This window comes from Mustela putorius, unplaced genomic scaffold, assembly GCF_011764305.1.
Source record: "Mustela putorius furo isolate JIRA1106 unplaced genomic scaffold, ASM1176430v1.1 tig00003972_pilon_pilon_pilon, whole genome shotgun sequence".
Lineage (NCBI taxonomy): Eukaryota > Metazoa > Chordata > Mammalia > Carnivora > Mustelidae > Mustela > Mustela putorius.
Window position 1 is genome coordinate 380981 of NW_025422115.1, and position 16486 is coordinate 397466.

At 41.4% G+C, this 16486-nt stretch overlaps 1 pseudogene; it reads left to right on the forward strand.

Annotated features, from left to right (window-relative positions):
- Positions 1–3394: 3394 nt before the first annotated feature.
- The window catches only part of LOC101679588, a 46858-nt pseudogene continuing 33766 nt past the window's right edge, over positions 3395–16486 (forward strand).

Sequence of the window (16486 nt, forward strand, 5' to 3'; positions counted from 1 at the left end):
GAGAGCCCAGATATAGACCCTCAACTCTATGGTCAAATAATCTTCGACAAAGCAGTGGAGAAAAGATAGTCTCCTCAATAAATGGTCCTGGGAAAATTGGACAGCTATGCGTAGAAGAATGAAACTCAACCATTCTCTTACCACCATACACAAAGACAAACTTGAAATGGGTGAAAGACCTCAACATGAGACAGGAATCCAGCATAATCCTAGAGGAGAACATAGGCAGTAGCCTCTTTAACAGCAGTATCTCTCAAGACTTGTCTCCAGGGCCTCTGGGTGGATCAGTGGGTTAAGGTCTCTGTTTTCGACTCAGGTCATGATCCCAGGGTACTGGGATCTAGTCCTGCATTGGGTCTCTGCTCAGCAGGGAGCCTGCTTCCTCCTCTTGCTCTCTTCCTACTTTTGATCTCTGTCTGTCAAATAAATAAATAAATAAATAATCTTAAAAAAAAAAAAAGAAAAGAAAAAAAAGAAAAAAGACATGTCTCCAAAGGCAAAGGAAACAAAAGTGAAAATGTACTTTTGGGACTTCATCAAGATCAAAAGCTTCTGCACAGCACAGGAAATGGTCAACAAAACAAAGAGGCAACCCATACAATGGGAGAAGAATATTTGCAAGTGACACTACAGACAAAGGGCTCATATCCAAGATCCATAAAGAACTTCTCAAACTCAACATGCAAAAAACAGATAAGCATGTACAAAAAATGGGCAAAAGACATCAACAGACACTTCTCTATTGAAAACATACAAATGGCTAGCAGACATATGAAAAAAATGTTCATCATCATTAGCCATCAGGGAAATTTAAATCAAAATGACATTGAGATACCATTTTACACCAGTTAGAATGGCAAAGATTAACAAGACAGGAAACAGCACATGTTGGGAGGATGTGGAGAAAGGGAAACCCTCTTACACTGTTGGTGCAAATGCAAGTTGGTACAGCCACTTTGGAAAACAGTGTGGAGATTTCTCAAAAGATTAAAAATGGAGCTACCCTATCACCTGGCAAATGCACTACTGGGTAGTTACCCCAAAGATACAGATGTAGTCAAAATAAGGGCCATATGTACCCCAATGTTCATAGCAGCAATGTCCACAATAACCAAACTGTGGAAAGAGCTGACCTACCCTTCAACAGATGAATGGATAAAGAAGATGTGGCTCATACACACAACAGAATATTACTCAGCCATCAGAAAGGATGAATAACCAACTTTTACATCAACATAGATGGGACTGGAGGAGATTATGCTGAGCGAAAGAAGTCAGGCAGAGAGTCAATTATCATATGGTTTCACTTACTTGTGGAACATAAGGAATAACATGGAAGACATTAGGAGAAGGAAAGGAAATGTAAATTAGAGGAAATCAGAGGGCAATATGAACCATGAGATCCGGTGGACTCCGAGAAACAAACTGAGGGTTTTGCATACTTCAAAATTTTTTTCAGTTTTGAATCATGTGAAAATACTATTTTAAAAATTAAGGTATTTTTTTTTTAAATCCTAGCTATTGAAACAGTTGGCCAAAAGCAATGTATCTTTTACCCTTTGATACACACAGCCAGATTGCTTGGGGAGAAAGAAGTCTCATGAATTGATTTAAAAAAAAAAAATAGCCCCAAGTTTGTGTCCACTAAGTTTCCTTAGTTCACAGTAGCAGTTGTGCAATTCATTATTAATCTTCAGTTGCTTCGATGGTTCTAGCAGCTTCTAATCTGTGGTATCGGTAGCCTATCCAGCCCAGGACAGCCCTCTCAGGGCACTCAGGATGCAGGAATGGAATTCACCTCGGATGGTCTCAGTGAGTTATGACTTGAGGACCCCACTGAGGCTCTGTGAGTAGAGGCTCAAAATCGTCTGCCTATTTGGATGGTGTTTGTCATTGACTAGCAACACCCACAGAGGAAAAAAAAAAAAATCATGAATCTGAGCCTCCTTCTGTAGAAACAACGGACTCTTCTTGCAGAAGCTCCAAACAGCAGGGAGGAACCCAGTACATAGATCCGGTCTTAGAATCAGCAAGTGTGTTCTTCAGGCTCTGGGAGCCAGGAAGCTTTATCCCCACTTGGCAAATCATTTGGTATCTTTTCTGTGTCTGTTGATACCAATTTGTATTTCACATTCACCTTAGAAAAAGGAGAGGGAATAAAAAATACTGGCATAAAAAATAATATCTTCTACAGTGGTTTTATTATTCATTTTTTAAATCTTCACTTTTAACAGAGCTATCCATAAGTTTCAAGTACCAGAGAGTGACTAAGGAGCCCTGAAATACCTTTTTCTTATCTCTGAAAGTGGAATATAAATGAGACATTTCTTGCAGCTTATAAACCTGCCCAGACTTTGGTACTTTGGCTGGGAATTAATTGCACACCCGCTGGGGGTTTCATCAAAGGAACCGGGGAATCATTCCTTCATTTCTAATAATATGTGTTTTTCTTTAAGTGTCTCACTCCAAGGGCGACTGTCCCTGGCTGTGCTGGTCCTGCATTGGCAAAACTGGGAGAAAAAGCCTTGGCAAACACTAGGCTATGAATAGCGCCCCCTAGAGTTGGGGGAAGGCAGCCAGGCTACCTGTGTACATTGCCTGAGAACAATGAAAGGATTATTAAAAACAAACGAACAAACAAACACGCAAACCCGCCATAGATGTCTGGTTTTGTAATCTGTGGATGACATTAAGGAACCCGACATCCTAATACAGAAAGCTATTCCAAAGGCCAAAGCTGTTGGAGCAAGTGCCTCAGAACTCTTGCTTCATTGATCAGATGGAATGGTGAGGCACAGCATGAGTCAGGGTAAGTATATTCTTCGTACCCTGGACTTCTTTCAAAGATTACATATATTTCAAAAGCATTTCCTCACTCCGCTTTCAGAATGCCTTTTAGAAGCTTTAGAAAACAACTATTTCTCCTGTTAATTCAACATTACTGGATAAAAGAGAATTGACTAGTCTGCCACAAAAGTTTTCCAGTGATTGTGATTAAACAGACTTTGCTCAGATCATCTGGGATTCAAAAAACCCCCCACAGAAGAGGAATAGATGTGACCGAGAGTGAATATGGAAGGTGGGCTACAACCTGCTCATGGGACCAGCACTCCTTGGGCTGCGCTTGGAGGAGAATATAAAGGAGCTCTTGAAAGGATGTATAGCATTCAAAGGGATACAGAGAGAAAGAGGCCATTTTGACAGAGGCTAGAAGATCATTGTAGAGGAATCCCAGAACAGAAGTTAACTCATAATTGGCTAACGGAGAACCAGGCTATGTGTAATGATATGAATTTAACCTGCAGCTGAAAAGGGTCTTCAAGGGTGGATAAAAAGACTCTGTGTTTGTTTGTTTGTTTGTTTTGTCACAAGCCACAGAGACAGGTTCTGGCCAATGCAGGCTGCAAAGGAATTAGTAAGAGATTGTAAGGCAGACAGGGAGGCTGCTAGACCAGATTTGGAAGATGAGCGTGGGGAATTGGACATGAGGAACAGAGTCGTGGTCATGTGGCAGAAGCATGGCCCTCTGACAGGTGGCTACACCACCACCAGCACCACTGACCTGGTCACTCCATGCTATTGGGGTCACATTCTCCCTGTTTTTGTGTCAGTTGCTCAAGAATCACTTTCTCAGATGGAAGTATCCTGTCAGCTAAGCCCGGACTATATGCCCATGTTCTAGCCACCAGGGGACAGCCAAAGAAATGGGGGGGGGGGTCCTTATTAGGTCATCTTTAGGGAAAAATGGGTTCTGCCTCCCACCAAGACTCTAAGTCTAGAAACCCCCTGAATAGGAGAGATGGTTTCTGGATAGGGCAGACCAACAATTCAGCAAGCAAACCAATGTCCATGAAGTCCTTAATCACTTTGTAGCAGAATGGGAGACTTGGACATAGAGGATGGGGAGAGAATAGAAGGCAAAGAGATGGAGAGAATGGATATGAGGAACCTAGATCAGAGGAGGGAACTGGAAAGACAACCCATAGAAGTATCACTTGCTATTTAAAAGAGACACGAACAATGAATCATGGAACACTACATCAAAAATTAATGATGTACTGCATGATGACTAACATAACATAATTAAAAAATAAATAAAAAAGTAAAAAAGACATAAAATCAAATCATAAACAAAGGATGTCTTAGCTTAGACTCCTGCTGGTCTCCAAAGCAGAGTTCAGAATAGGACTTGTGTGTTTTTAGTTCAGTTGAAGAAGCTATCAGAGAAGTAGAGTGAGAACCAGGGAGGAATAAAAGAAAGAAGGAGAGGGGGAAAGGGAGTAGTCCTGATGGGTCTACACAGTGGGGCAATGGGCTCAATCTCTTACACTTTTTGGGTTGCTCCCTGGAATGTACCTTAGAATTGTTCACCTAAATGATGGAAGACAGTGGTGATCATCCACCTGCTCTAGTCTCCTGTTGGCCCATATTGCTCTCTGGGCATTGATTCCCTTACATTTGTGAATTCTGGGCAGCTTCCTGCAGGAAGCACATACTACAGAGAGCAAGACATACGAAGTGAAGCTGAGGATGTGGCCACGAGGCAGATCTGGTTATTATAGCAATGTTTTGAGTATAAGGGAAGTAGGGGATGTGAAGCTAAGCATAAGAACTGTCCAAATACAATTGGAGACATGCAGTTTCCTACTATCAAAATGTGTTTATTGAAACCATGATTTTGAGTGCCTACAAGCTCTGTATATCAGGATAGGGTTAAGCATGGGACAATGAACAGTGTTCTGTTAATAGTATAGATCTTATGCTTCTTTACAGAAAGTTTGTGTCCTTCATCTCACGGTGCCATAGGGGACACAAAGAGGAAAGATGTTGCCTAAGGAGATAATTAGAAAAGCTGGGGATGCTGGGATGAGAATATTTTATTCTTCATGAACGTGACAAAGAGAAGTTACCCAGAGAAGCAGCAGTGACTACCAGGTTGGGCTGGTCCTTTGTTGGCTGCTTTTGTTCATCAGAACCCATTCAATCATAATCATGGTCAGAGAGGTGAGTAGGGGTTCATAGTTTCTAGAACTTTCCAACATGGCCTTGTGGTCATCATGAACACCAGACACATTTTTTTTTTAATCTAAGATAATACCTTTCTAACCTCACATAATCTAACAATGGGGAGAAATAAAGCCAATATCTATGTATTCCATCCTCCAAGGAAGGATATAAGGAATCCATTTCAAGAGCCTACCATGGAGGCTAAAGCCCTATTTATGAGCAAACCTAAGCCACAATCAGATTCATAAATGGTTCTTGTGGTGCACATGTCCAGTCCACTTAGGAAGGACATTAAAGAGGGAGGTAGTTAACAAGTCCTTAAAGGAGACTATGTAGAAAGGATCAGGGCTGTGGGTAAACAGACACCCAAGAGAAGTGAGTCCTAGAACCCAGCAAGGAAGGGTCTCAAAAGCCAGGCAAGTGTTAGATGCTTCTGGTTCCTGGGATATATTAAACTCTGTGTTTCCAAAGGAGTCCGTCCCTCTGTCCATCCAGTGCCAGTGCCATCAGGTGCATGAAGCCCCTCCCCCTACCAGTGAGGCCTTAACACTGTCCTTTGTTCATAGACACTTACATGACAAAGATGTCACACGGCAGATGGCTCCACATCTCCAAGAAACCAGCCAGCATCTGACAAGCAACATGCTTTTGAAAAAGATATTTCCTTCTTTTTTCCCCAAATTTCTCATCACCCTTTCTCTCTAAGACATGGGTAAGAGTCTTTCCAGAGTGGGCTATATAGGATAATTGAAATGATCTGTACCAGGGAGCTCCCAAAACTGACCTTTTCCCATGATTGACTGTGTTTTTTTGGAGGAAGACTGGGTATCTCCAATTTCTCCATGCCCAGAAAATTCTTCCCCATGCGTCTCTGCAAGCTGACAGATCTTGCCAAATAGATCCCCAGACAAATCTTGAAAACTGTATGTATCTAGAAAGGATACACAGTAAAGAGCCACCCATAGGACTGATGGTGTACAAACAGTACTTAGTCCTGTGAATATGCTTAACTTCATATAAGCCTTACTTTTGAAAGGAGACTGGAAAGGAACTGTGGTTAGGACTTAAATGGAAATGCAGGGATGCCTCTAGGCAAGGATTAAGTGGCAGAAATGATGTGTACAGCTGCAGCTGGACCTTATAGGTTCATGCACCTGTAGGCTGTGTGCACGGGGATGGAAAAGGTGAAGGGAAGGAAGGAAAAAGGAAATATCTGAAAGACACTGAACTGGACAAGTTTACCTTTTTCTCTGCTTTTGCCCAAATGAACAAAGCTCACGAAGAATAACTTTTTCCTCCCCATACAAAATGCAATTATTCCTTCAAATCATTCAGATCTTGGAAATTGAACAGCACACTCTTCAGTGACACTTTTCCTCCAAGAGCCCTGTAGTGGATGGTAAATGCACTGCCTGGCAGCAGGCATTATTCATCAGGCCTGGAAAGAGCCTAATCATCCATTCTATTGTTAATGGCCTATAAATAGTTCCTTTTGACAAGAACATTTAACACCAAGAAGGAGCGTTTTTGGAGGGAGCAGGGCACATAACTTGACATCACAGGGGTGAGACACTGTTTGGATCTTACTACAGTGACTGGAAGCTGGTGCTGGGAAGGCAGCCTCTCGGTCAAGGCAGCTCATGGCAGATCAGGTAAATGATATCATTGAAGAACTGGGAGAGAGTTCCCCCAACCACATAGTAGAAAACTAGATGTCTGTAGTATTGCCTCATGGGGGAGTAGGTGCAAAGACCGCATGTGGCCCTGGATAGAGACACCCTGGGCTTCATCTCACAATCTCTCCCAGCACCCCTCCCTCTCTTGGGTCTTTGCAGCTCTTCAAGAGCAACTGTCTTTCCTTTTTGAGATTCGCCTTAAGGGCCAGCACTCCGCTGTGTTCAGGAGAATGCAGAGGAAAGAGCTGGCTTTGCTCTAGAGCCATTGCTCTTTCTGGGTTTCAGTTTCCACTTTCCGTCATGGTAACAAATAATACCTACCTCCCAAGGTGGTCGTGATACTTGAATGGGAAAAGCAGATAAAATTACTGCTGTGGTACCTAAAACACATTTGGGTCTTAGTAACTGTTAATATTCTTGCCCTTTTCCTTCATCTGTAAGCCGAAAATTACAAAACCTGTCATGGAGGCATGCCGTGAAGGTCAGTGGACATGATATTTGAGAGAGCAACACTGGGTTTTGTCTTGATGGAGTTAGTTATTTATTTTATAAGTCTAGACATTTGGTAAAAATAAAGTTCCCTATATTTATTTCTCTTGAAAAGGAAAAAGCCCATCACTGGAAATTTGAAATAAAGTCCTGGTGAAAAACAGAAGCAGCCAGCATTCCCCAAACATCACCCCTTCGTAGACAGGTTTAATGGAGTCATTCATACTTCCTGGGAGTGTGGCTGCTGCCTGCAAGTTACAGGTCATCAGCTCCTAACAATCTCTCCTCTTCATTTCCTGGAGGTTCTCAGATTGTTCCACATGTACGCAACTCATTCTTCAATGTTCTTCTGCCCCACCCCTATCCATGTTGCTGAAGTCCCTTCCTCAGAACCTAAGGTCTTTCTTAAGAAAACTGACTTTCATGCTGCAAGTTCCATCCCCTCAGGCCTCCCAAAGTCACCAACCTAAATAAAATTTCTTTTTTTGGTTTTGGCCAAACCAGAGACAAGATGTTTCCAAGAAGAAGGGAGAGGGGTGCCTGAGTGGCCGTCGGTTAAGTGTCCAACTCTTGGCTTTTGCTCAGGTCGTGATCTCACAGTCTTGGAGATCGAGGTCCATGTGGGGTTCCACTCTCAGTGCAGAGTCTGCTTGGGATTGCCTTTCCTCCCTCTGCCCCTCCTGCTAGTGCACTCTCACTCTCTCTCAAATAAATAAATCTTAAAAGAAGGAGGGAAGGAGAAGGGAAGGGAATGGGAAGGGAAGGAAAGGAAAGGAGGAAAGGGGGAGAGAGGGAGGACAGGAGGGAGGAATATTTCCTCCCTAATTCCTTTTCACATTTTGTTTCCTGGACACAGAGCGGGGCTGCTTATGTTCCAAGCCTCACAGAGTCCCTGGGAATAGTGTTTCACCTTAGTCTCCAGTCTGTTTTGCTTCCCTCTAAAGGGCGCAACCTCAGCCAATGAGATCTTCCTGAAAACAGAGAGCCTACAGGGCTCTCCACTCCCAGTCCTGCCTCACTCCACTCTCTAGTCTTTGTCTTCAAGCCCATTTGAAGACAGCTGCTTGCAGGACCTCCTCCTTCCACACTATGCAAACAAAGCCATGCAAATAGTGCCTGCAGATTAACAATGCCACCAGCCCACAAGTGTCTGAATGTTATTTCCACAAAACCATGACGCATACACACACCCTCGACAGAAACCCATGAGATGAAAACTGATTCCCATTCACATGGAAGATTCCTTCTCTGTTGCTCATTTTCACTTTCTTTAATCTTAAAATGTAATTCAAGTGAACGCTCTCCTTCCTTGCAATGAAGTCTGGGAGATTTTAAATAAAACAAAATTAATCCTATATGTCACTTAGTTTCAAGCAACAGCTACTCAGACCTCCTTATTGACTGTTGGCTTCCACGGATGCCATTTACTTAAATGCCTTAAAGCTATTCCATTCAGTGACTCCACTGTAGAGAGCTGTCTTAACATGTGTAATGGGGGACAGTCCATATCTGCAGTGTAGACAGTAAATCTGCTCCTTCAATTTTTTTTTTTTTTTTCAGCTAAACCAAGCAAAAGCAGGTTTGGCACCAACTTGACTCAAAAGACTTCTATATCATGGACCTAGCAACTGAAGTTAATTGGAGCTGACTGGCCCCCTATGGAGATGAAACCAAGGGAAAGTCAGAAAGCAGAAATTACAAGCTTTATATCCATTTGCTTAATCACCACTCCTCATTCTTTGGTGCATGAAGGTAATAGATAGACAAAGCATTGTATTCATGCCTCTATTTATATTCATGGCTTTATTTCCGCTCTTCACCTGGGTTACATTTTGGTTAACCATTTCTTCTTTTCTTGGAGTACCTACACAGTGAGAAGGCCTTGTTCCTGCCATCTCCTTTCAAGGTTGCTTCAGATCATTTAAATGACAAATGCTCCAAGATAGGAAGCTAGGGGATGTGTTCTGCGCATTTGTTTTCCTCCAAACAATTTACATTTTCTCTTTACAACACCTTCAGTTTTGGTCATGGGAGGATAAATGTTTCATTTTTTTAAAGGAGAGCCTTCATCAGCCTTTCAAAGGGAAATACTGCCTCTGGTAAACTTTTACAATAAAAATAATAGAATAACAGAAATCTGAGATGAGGAAAATAAATGTGCTTATTTGGCCCTCTCTCTGAGGCAAAAATACTACTTAATCCCTTCTGACTGTGAACTGTTGGGGCCTGTGTCCTTGGCCTCCCTGAGCAATTTTCTCAGTTAGTGAACTAATGCAGAAAATCCCATTTTTTTATTGTGGTAAAATATACGTCACATAAAGTCTACCAGTTTAAGCAGTCTCACATGTAGAGGTTGGTGACATCAAGTACCTTCCTGTTGTCTGCAACCCTTATCACCACCACCTGCTTCTAGAATATTCTCATCTTCCTCCACGTCCTCCACATCATACACCTGGCTCCTCATTCTCCTTCTCCTCCAGCCCCTGGCAACCGCCGATCTATGCATTAACTCCAGGACTACTCTGCCTGCCTCCTGCAAGTAGAGTCATATAGTCTTTGCCTTTTTGTGTCTTTGTGTCTGGCTTATTTCAAGGTAGAAGGAGACAGTTGACTTTTTTTTTTTTTTTTAAAGATTCAACCCTGGGTTTAGAACCTCACCTTTGCCCCATCATCCCACTGTATTTTCAGAGAAATTCCTCTAAATGCGTTTCTTTCCCAGCCCCACGTGATGGTACAAATGATGCTGGGTGGTATGGTTGTCAAGACCGGTGTGTCCGTAGCACGATATAGGACAAAGAGCTAATACTCAGTAGATATTATTTCTTTTTCCAGCTACTAAGACTAAGGAATTCAAAATAAATCCGGATACCTAAACTTCAACAAGCTAAAACACCACTCCTGGGCCTGTCAGGTAGATGCTGAAACTGACCCTCTCTAACGTGAGAATGAATATGAATATCATCCTCAATGGTTTATTGTAGTAATAAAATGAGATTAAAAATGAGATCTTTATCTACAAAATCCCTCAACGGTTGGTCCAGTCTCAGTCAGAGGGATTCTGGAATGGCCTCAGATGATCTGCAACCTATATGACAAAGGCGATACAGTTGTCGGCATCCCCAAGACAGAGAGAAGAAAAGATGATGTGGTTTTTGTAGCTTAAAAGGAGAGGGGCATCGACTCATAAAAAGCCTTGGATTTCCTGCCATAAAAATACCATTGATCTGAAACATATGTTTGATAGAATCTTTTTATTTTATCGTTAGAATAAAATCTAAAGGTCATCTACACCAATATTATTATTTCACATACCTGGTAAGGGATCTTGCTCCTGACTCTAACCTTTGTCTCACCCATGGATGGCTATTTGTTTCACTATAACCCTGAAAGATGAGCCTCATTCTTGCCTTTCAATCAATATGATGAAACGTTGGCTAGTGCTAGCCAAATATACTGTCATTATTGAGTTCAATCTTATGCCATTTCTCAGAGGGCTTGATCTCTAAGAAACTGGACTGAGTTGGACAGTCAGCAGAGCCTAACTCCTAACCCGTGGAGTCAAAAGATTCTGGACCTGCTCCCAATGACAGGGGAAAGGCAAGATAGCTGAGCTTTTGGCTTGTGTACTTGTGGAAACTTATACACAACAAAGTTAGCATTGACTTCATTGAAGCAAAATATTATTTTCACATACATTTAAAAGTTTAAAATGAGTTGGTCCACAAAAATCACAGAATATATCCACAAATATACATACGTATCTAACTGAGAATGGAAGACAGAACTGGGAATTCAGCAGTGTGATAGGCTCCATAACAGGCCCCCCAGTTTTTAGGTCCTGATCTCTTCTGATGGTTGTTGGTTTGGAGAAAGAGTTTCACATGTGATTGCATCAAGAATATTGAGATGGGGAGATTATTCTGGGTTATTTGGGTGTATCCTAAATGCATTGCACATGTCCTTACAAGAAAGAGGGGAAGAGAGATCTGACATGCACAGAGAAGGTGGAAATGTAAAAAGGAACCAAAAGGTTTGGAGATGCTGGCCTTCAGGATTGGAATGATGCAGCCATGAAACAATCCTGGCAGGCACCAGTAACCAGTAAAGGGAAGAGGCAAGATACGTATTCTCTCCTTGAGCTTCTGGTGGAAGTGCAGTCCCCTGATCATACCCTGATTTAGGCCTAGTGATACTGATTTGAGACTTCCAGAGTTGAGAAGTCAGCAAGAATCGGTTTCCTTTGATGAAGCCACCAAGTTCATGACAATCATTCTAGCAGCAATGGGAAACAAATACAAGCAGTATCATAAGGGCAGTGCCATCTCTTCTCCTATGGATCTTACCATTGAGGAGAGAAGATAGAAAATTGATCAAATAAAACTGAAGGCAACATAGGATGGGGGGCATGATAGGGAAGAGCAGGGTGTTATGAGAACAAAATGGCAGAGGGGCCCTGGCTGTCATTGCAGATCAGGAAAGGCCAAGCTGAGAGTGTTTAAAAGGAGATATAAGGATCTAGAATGAGTGGCAGTTATATGGAAAGGTGCAGCTCACATATGGAAGTGGGTTCTACCCCGTGCAAGAGCCAAGAGGTCATGGAGATAGTTCTACATTCAAGCCCTGAAACAATCCAGTAGGTCAGAGTATGGAGGACATCGAACAGTAGGAGATGAGGCAGATAGGCAGGTAAAAAACATACTACACAGGGATTTACAACCATGGTGAGAAGAGAGATTATTTAAAAAACAGTGGGAGGTTCTCAAGTCAGGGGATGGTGTAATAGATTTCATTTTGAATGGGTAAGTTTGGTGTCACAATGAAGAATATATAAAATCAGACCAAATCAAGGGCCATTGAGGGGGACTGGGTTGTGGTCCAAGCAAGAGATGACTGTAACTTTCACCAAGGCCAAGGACAATGGCAAGGAGGCTAGACAGGAGGGTTGAACACTTGCAAGAGAGAGTATTAACCTGGTAGGTAGAACAGGACTGTTCAGTTGACTAGACATGATGTATGTGAGAAAGCAAAGCATGAAGATGGGTCCATCTGCTAAGACATGGAGCATGACATTTTAGGAGGTGATTATGAGCTTGGTTTCAGATGTGTTGAGTTTGACATGCTGGTGGAAAATATAAATGGAAATATTGATTTGGCAACTGGGAATACAGATGGGAAACTCAGAGTGCTGGTCTGGCCTGGAGAGGCATACATGGGATTTCCTTTCTAGAAAGAGGGGAAACAGGAGACGGGTTCAAGAGGGAGGAGGAGAGGAAGGTTCAGTAATCATCACAGCAAGTGTAAGTCCCTGAAAAGCATCAGCACAGTGAAGGGCTCTAACCACTGGATAACCATCTGTTACTCAAAACTTCCCCCCCACCCAACTTTTACTCTTCAATTGCTTGATTTGAAAGTTCACTTCCTTTTCACATGACCACACTTCTGCAGACTCTTTTTTGAACCATCAAAGAATATAGTTACATCCCACTTGGATAACACCTGTTATTAAAGCAAGAGCTAAACGTTTCTAGGTTCGAGTACAGGGGAGAAGAAGTAGGGTGAAGGGGAAGAAGGGAAGCAGAATGAGATTACACAGGAAGGTGATAATGCAATTATATCATATTAGAAAAATACTGTAATTCATGGCAATTAACCTTGACACCCATATTTTTGTAATATAGCACTTCTAAATAGAAAATTGGATTATTTAATATGCCTCCAGGATATTTCAGGTTACAAGAACAACAATGTCACCTCCACAATATAGAATATTGACCCAAAGATTAATTTGGATCAAGTGTTATATAGACAAGGCTAAATATAAATGAGGCTAAATTTTCCACTTCTTTTCTTTCTTTAAATCCTTATTGGTCAGAAGGAAGAGTATTTTCCTTAAATAATATGCTTCTATAGTGCTTCACAAATCAATTTTTCATTCATGTTCTCATTCAGTGATGAGAAGATGGGCATTGTAAAAAAAATAAGATGGACAGGAATGATAACTGTCTTCATTGTTTATAATATTAAAATTAAATATGCTAGATGTTGTACATTGGTGCAATAATATATCCCATGCCCACCAATGGGGCTAATATTTGCTGTGTGCCTATCATGTGTTAAATGTTTTGTTTGACCTTCTGATTGTAGCAGTAAACAAGATAGACAGGGATCCTAGACTCAAAAGGTTTACCTTCTAAACAGAGAGCTTTGAGGGCAGAGAGAAGAGGAGAGAGAAGTGAGTAGATGCTTGTTCATTTGCATTGAAAAGTAAAGGGAGATGTGTTCTGTTGGACCAAGGAAATGGTTGGAGAAATCGGAGAAAACTGGTTAGCCAAGGCAACATGTGCTTTGAAGTTTGACTGCTAAAAAGGAATTCACCAACTAATGCGAGAGGAAGGCATGGAAACCAAGATGCAGAATGAAACAACAATGCAGAGATGAGAAAGTACCTAACTTGTCTTCAGAGAATGGGGAATCAGCTGACACAGCTAAGCCACTGGAGACTGAGACCAGGTTCTCAATAATATTGAGTGCCTTGTAGATGGATTTAGAAGACTCCAAGTATTTCTAACCAACCAGAAAATAATTTTTAAAAAATCTGTTAATAGCAATAGATAACAGAACATTCAGCATTTCATGAATTATATTCAATTTCGATAACAAGCAATTAAAATAAGTAAAATGGGGTTGTACTGTGGAACAAGATTTATTCTTTAAAAAGTTCTGGCTCATAATCAATTATACCAAGGGATGAAGTAGATTCTCCATCCCCAGAGTTCTAAGACCTGGAGATAGGCTGGTGTTGTCTACACCTATAAGGTCAGCCTGGATGACCATATTAGTCTCTCAAGGACTCAGGATTTTTATGATTGTGAGACCTTGCAACACATTAAAATGAAAAGCTAAAAATAGATTGCTGCAGTAAAATTGAAACAATAAAAGGATTTAATTTCATAATCATGTCCACAATCATAGCTCTTTTAAAAACTGTGGCTTTTGAAGAACTTTGGAAAGAGAAGAAATAAGTCCTCTTTTATGGTTCCCCAACTAATTGGTTCATCAGCCATCCAACAACACAGCCTCAAGTTTCTATAATATACTTGCTAAACTTTAATTAATATAAGCCCTTTACCATTATTCTCATAATGAAAGATAAAACCATTGTTTTATCTTTGTATTTCCAATTTCCATGTCAGACCTTAGCAATTCAAATTCTAAAATTAGTTGTTGTTGTTCCTGGGAAAGTATAAAATCATAGAGCAAACCCTTAGCTTTTAGGATAGCAGCCTGCAGAAATTACTAGGCATTTAAGAAAAGAAAGAAAGAAAAAAAAACAAACAAATAAACAAACTCTCCTGAGAAGGAAAGCTGGGGTCCAGAGAGCACCTGCTTTTACCCAGTGATGTCATCCTTCATGAATCTGTCTTACAGAAGGAAAGAGATGTGGCAACTCATTGGTGATAAGTACATGAGGAACTCATCTTCAGAACCGGAAAGCCTGGAGAATCCGCTGTAGACAGTGAAGGGAAAAGCAAAGAGAAATATAGGGGTAGAGCTGGCCTGGTAGCAGCCAGCAGGTCCCCTGGGACCTGGGTGGGCACCCATGGTCCCTTAGTGGTAGAGATGAAGAGCAACAGTGGAATAGCAATTTGCCCATACTGTTGCCAGATATATCAAACAACAGAAAATTAATTACTATTTGTCACTTTCTGTAAGAGCAAATATCCTATTTCTTTCCAAGTAGAATATTTATTTGGCAGTCATTTTACAGCTACAGATAGCAATAATCTTTCTTCAAAATGATGAATTTCAAAGGCCAAGACTCATATGATAAAATCCCACTATATAATTTAATGATCTGGAAGAAGTTCGACCGTCATTGAATTTATAGACTCTTTGTGTATTAAGAAGCAGACATGAGCTCAGACTTTGCCAGTGATGAATGGGTACAGGGGCATGAAGCGTAACTATTCACTTAAAGCCAGAGTCTACTCAACTCATTCCATCTTTGGGTCAAGATGTTCACAGTTGATCGCAAATCTCTCATCACTTATTAAAAAAGTAAACACTGTAAGGTGGCAAAGTCCATAGCTGAAAAGAAAGAAAGTTTCATGGCTTCTAGCCTTTAGCCACCAGACCTCTCAGGGGATGACATCAGCCTAGGCATGAACTGGTTTTTAATGTGATGTAGGTCACACTCCAAGCAGAGTATAGAGAGGTCCAAGGGCACAGGTTATGGGACAGCTTTCACTGCCAAAGCTCAGTTTGGGGCTGATGCTAGGACCAGTGTGACTCGGGCTTCAAGAAAGAACAGTACTGGGCCATAACCAACAGCACCTGAGGTTTGTTTGACATCCGGAGATACTGTGCTTAGTGTTTAGAAAGCAATAATTCTACCTTTTTTTTGTTGTTGTTGTTCCATGATATTTGTTTGCTTATTTGTTTCATTCTGAAAACAGATCTAGGCACAAGGTGAAAACAAAGAAATGTAACACTGCATCAAGACAAGCAGCTTATAAAAGGAAAAAAAAAACAAAAATGAAACAAAACTCAATGAATCCGTAAACTGACTGGATCTACACAGAGTCAAGTTGCAAAGCACTTTGACTTTGCCTGCATAAGGTGGCCAGCTGGGACCTCATAGTGGTCTAGTCCTGGGGAAAACAATGACTTTAAATCTCTACAAGGAAAGTGATCAGCATAAAAATGAAATGATCAAAGACCGAAAACCAAATGGTGCACCACTTCCAAAAAATGATATTTAAAATTGCATTTGCCATCTTACTTTTGTACCTGAACAAAAGAACCCACCAGGAGGGCTAAAAAGGTAAGGAAAGCTTGGAACAAAACAGAAGGAAAAACACAGCGAAGAGAAGGGAATATAAAATAATGCATAAATGGCTCAGCAAGTGTGTGTCGGTAAATTAATCTTTGTATCACAAATCAAAAGTTGGGGGACCATGGAGTGATGTCATTTACACAGGGCTGGGGTCGGGATTCAAATGCAGGTGTGTCTGAGGGGCAAGTCTTGATCCTTTCTCAGTGTGTCCCAAGGCCTCCCCCATCACGGGTTATTCCCGCTGAAGATGGGGATCCATGGGGAGAGAAGGTCTACCAAATGCAATCTCCAATTCTCACCTGTGAAGGTCCAGCTCATGCTGCATTTCCCCCCAGGTTCTTCTTTTTGGTGTTTCCGGAACTGTCTCTAAACTCCTCCCAGAAGCCCTTGCTGTTCAGTGATGTGTCTTCAGAGCACAGTTCAAGAGGTAAGTTACGATGAGGTGAGTTAAGTACGGAAGGAATTTGCCAGCATTTAA